Below are 4,191 nucleotides of genomic sequence, written 5' to 3'. Positions count from 1 at the left end.
ATATATGTATATATATGTGTGTGTAAATACTATATCTTGAGTACATTTGATAAATATATTTGTTTTTGATTTATTTTACAAATTCAAAAAACAAAATTTCATTTATATTTAATTTTCATCTCTGTAATATGGTTTATGACCTATATGACACACAAACACACACACACACACACACAAACACATTGATGTTCACTTACTTTTTTGTAGTATATTAAATGTTTCCTTTCATCTTTCACTTGTCTTGTGGGTTGTTTTGTGAACAAAAGATGTTATGTTAACATGTAATAGACATTTTCATCATTTATTGGATACTATACTGTTGAGATGTGTATATCTGTAAATTAAAATCGAAACTACTTTTTAAATTCAAAATGCATTTAAGCTTATTAATTTTATGTTTATTATAATAAATGTGAAAAAAATATGAATTTTTGTTACTGTAATACAGGCTATTTAACATGTTGTGACATAAACCAGCTTGTGTATGTTTTCATATATAAAAGAAAATAATTCAAAATTATCTCATGCAATTTTGTTGTGATAATAGAAAATAAATTTTACGTGGAGTCTTTTTTTTTCTAATTAGATGAGTTCTAAAAAATGGGTTGCTTAAATAAAAATTTTATGGAATTGATTTGTTCTGAATTAACTTTCTGTTTAATTCATTGACGACGACTACTACTATTACTACTGCTGCTGCTACTGCAACAACAACAACAACATCATCCTCAACAACAAGAAGCTAGTACATAGTAATTTAATTAGCCAGAATATTATCTTGAAGTTTGGTGACAAGTCTCTTCAAATCACAAGAATCTTTTTTAGGATTCTTGTACAATATAGGATGGTACTTTTCTGCAGATTGACAATGTCAGTCTTGATTCCAATATTTTTCACTCTTTTAGGTAGCATTTTGGTTGTTGTGCCAAGTGAATCAGTTACCACAATTACCACATGAATAATTGTCACCTTAGTCTTCCACAGTCTCTTCAGCTTTCTGGCTACATCCTGATATTTCTCAATTTTTTTAAAAATTTCTTTGGTATTGACTCTGTTATCATAGAGAATTGCAAAGTCTTTGATCGTACACTATTTATTGGGAAGTCTTGTAAGATCCTGTAATTCTCATTCTTTGTCACAGCCACTGGTTTGTGTTCATGCCACTTTCCTGTTATTTCGAAGCCTTGGCTAACATCCCATTGCTCTCTTTTACCTATGCAGTCATGCCTGTGCTTAAACTCATTTTTTTTGCTAGCTTACTGCTCTTACTCAAGAAATGATTGATATTTTTGTCTCATTTTCCTGCATATTCTTCATTTATGGTCTGACTAAGTTTTGTCTCCTCGAACCTCTACCAGAAGTCTTTCTCCTTGAACCTCTACCAGAAGTCTTTCTTCTAGTACCTCAACTCGAAGTCTTTCTCCTAATACCTCTATCAGATACCTGTATGCAATGCTCTCTCCCCCACTTCCGTCTCTATCTAGTGGCTATCTCCTGATAAACGTAGCAAATGTGCAGTGAATAAAATGATGGTGAAGTAAATGCAGGTTAAAACCTATTTGTCCTTCTACTATTTGTCTGCCAAACATATATGCAAGCTTTCTTTTCAAATGCAAGATGCTGCCCCCCATCGCTGTGTCTCCATGGCCCACACCGTCCACACCCTTAGAGTTGGCACACTTAATGTGGGCATGTTAAAAGGTAGACCTGGTGAGATTGTTGAGATACTTAAATGGAAGCGTGTAGATTTGTTGCATCCAAAAAGTAGGGTGGAAACGAGGTTCTGTTAGGTTCCTCACAGGTAAAGAGCATAGGTATAAAATCTGGATAGGGAACAGTGATGGAGCTGGGGACACAGGCATACTTCTTGCTGAGAAATGGGTTGATAGGGTAATCAAGGACTACCTGATGAATAGAAAGACCAATTTTATGTCACCCTTTTGCAGACTGCCTCATTGACAAATGTCAGGGACCTTCTCATCGTGGCTGGTGACTTTAATGGGCATGTTGGACAACATCTGTGTGGCTTCCATGGCGTGCATGGTGGCAACAGATTTGGTTCACGTAATGAGGAGGGAACTAGACTGCTGGAGTTCTGTGATGCAAATGATGTTGTGATCCGCAATACTAATCTCAGAAAACCTACCAGTCACCTATTCACCTATCAATCCGGTGGGCACACTAGTCAGATTGACTACATTCTCACCAGAAAATGGGTAACATGGCTGCTTATAAATGCCAAAACTTTCTCAGGTGAAGAATGCAATCCCCAACATAGGTTAGTTGTTAGCAACTTCAGGATTAGGGCTAAATGGCTGTCTAGAAGACAACCAGTGTGGAAAAGAAAGATCTGGAAGCTTAAGGATCCTTTGAATAGACAGAGATTTAGAGATGTGTTACTTGAAACATTTGTCAAAAAAGGAGGATATATTGACATATAAGTGGAGGACAATTGGAGGTTCCAACAGAACAACTTGCTGAGGGCTACTGACCAAATCTGTGGTTGGTGCAAAGTCCCTTCTCAGCTTAAGGTGACTTGGTGGTGGAACAGTGTAATTGACAGGGCCATTAGAGTAAAGAAACGGGCCTGGAAGGACTGGAACTGTAGTGGTAGTAGGAAACTGTATCAGATAGTCAGGAGACTGGTATATTTAGCCAGGGGAAAAGCAGAAAAGAAGTTCTGTGACATAAGGACCAGAGACTTGAAGTGTTTCAGTGTGTGAGAGAAAATTGTGATGTCATAAGAAATGTGTCCATATGGATAATGGTTCACTTGCATTCAACGATTCTGCAAAGAAAGAGGCTTGGAAACGCCATTATAAAAGGCTTCTAAATGCGGAGAATGAATGGGAGAAGGAGAGTATACCAAATGTTGACCCAACTGAGGGACCAGCTATCTGAATTGACAGTAGCTTGGTAGATAAAGCAATTAAAGATATCAAGCCAGAGAAAGCCCCTAGCCCATCAGGAATCACTACTGAGATGCTTAAAATATCTGGCAGAGTTGGATATAGCCTGGTCACCCGTATAATTAATCAGGTTGTCCACGAGGGAGTCATACCCAATGATTGGTGTAGTGCATTATAGTCAACTGCTACAAAGGCAAAGGTGACACCTTGGACAGAAATAATTACAGAGGCATCAGATTGCTGGACCAGGTAATGAAAGTCACAGAAAGGGTCATAGCTCAATTAATTAGGAAGTGATTTAGTGTAAATGAGATGCAGTTCAGATTTGTGCCAGGCAGGAGCATCACTAATGCTATATTCCTGGTTAGGCAACTACAGGAGAAATATTTAGCCAAAAATAAACCTCTGTACCTGGCTTTTGTTGACATGGAAAAAGCCTTTGACAAGGTCCCCGGCTCCCTTATCTGGTGGTTAATACGGAAGCTAGAGATAGATGAGTGGTACAAGCCATATACAGGGATGCTGTCAGTAAGGTGAAGATTGGCAAAGATATATAGCAATGAATTCAGTGTACAGGTAGGCGTTCATCAACACTCAGTTCTCAGCCTCCTCGTGTTTATCTTAGTCCTCCAGGCCTTAATAGAGGAATTCAAGACTGGCTGTCCCCAAGAGCTCCTCTACACTGATGACCTTGTTCTTGTAGCTGAATCACCTCCTGACCTTGAGAAGAAATTTCAGGTGTGGAAACAAGGTCTGGAGTCTAAGGGCCTTGGGGTTAATTTAGCAAAAACAAAAGTCCTAGTAAGTAAGAAAACAGACAAATCACAAATTCCTTCTGGAAGATGGCCCTGCTCAATATGTAAGAAGGGTGTTGGTAGAAGCTCGATATGTTATACCCAGTGCAAGCTTTGGACACATAAGAGGTGCAGTGCTATCAAAGGAAGGTTAACGGAGAATATAGTCTTTGTGTGTGGAAAATGTGCAGCTACAATAAGCACTAAAAATACAGAGACAATAGGCTCCCTCAAATGCTCAGGTGAATCATTAGAAGTAGTAGATAGCTTCTGTTACCTAGGGTACAAAGTGGGGGAGGGAGTTCTGAAAGTGTAGTTGCTAAGATAAGAACAGGCTGGGCAAAGTTCAGAGAGCTTCTAACTTCATTGGTAATTAAGGGCCTCTCCCTCGGTGAAAGTGGTGAGAAAGGATCTTTGGGTGCTGGGCCTCACTGAGGAAATGACAAGGGTCTGGGAAAAGTGGCTACTTGTACTTGATAAGACACATC

The sequence above is a fragment of the Octopus bimaculoides genome, chromosome 15, assembly GCF_001194135.2.
Source record: "Octopus bimaculoides isolate UCB-OBI-ISO-001 chromosome 15, ASM119413v2, whole genome shotgun sequence".
NCBI classification, from domain to species: domain Eukaryota; kingdom Metazoa; phylum Mollusca; class Cephalopoda; order Octopoda; family Octopodidae; genus Octopus; species Octopus bimaculoides.
This window is presented reverse-complemented; position numbering follows the sequence as displayed.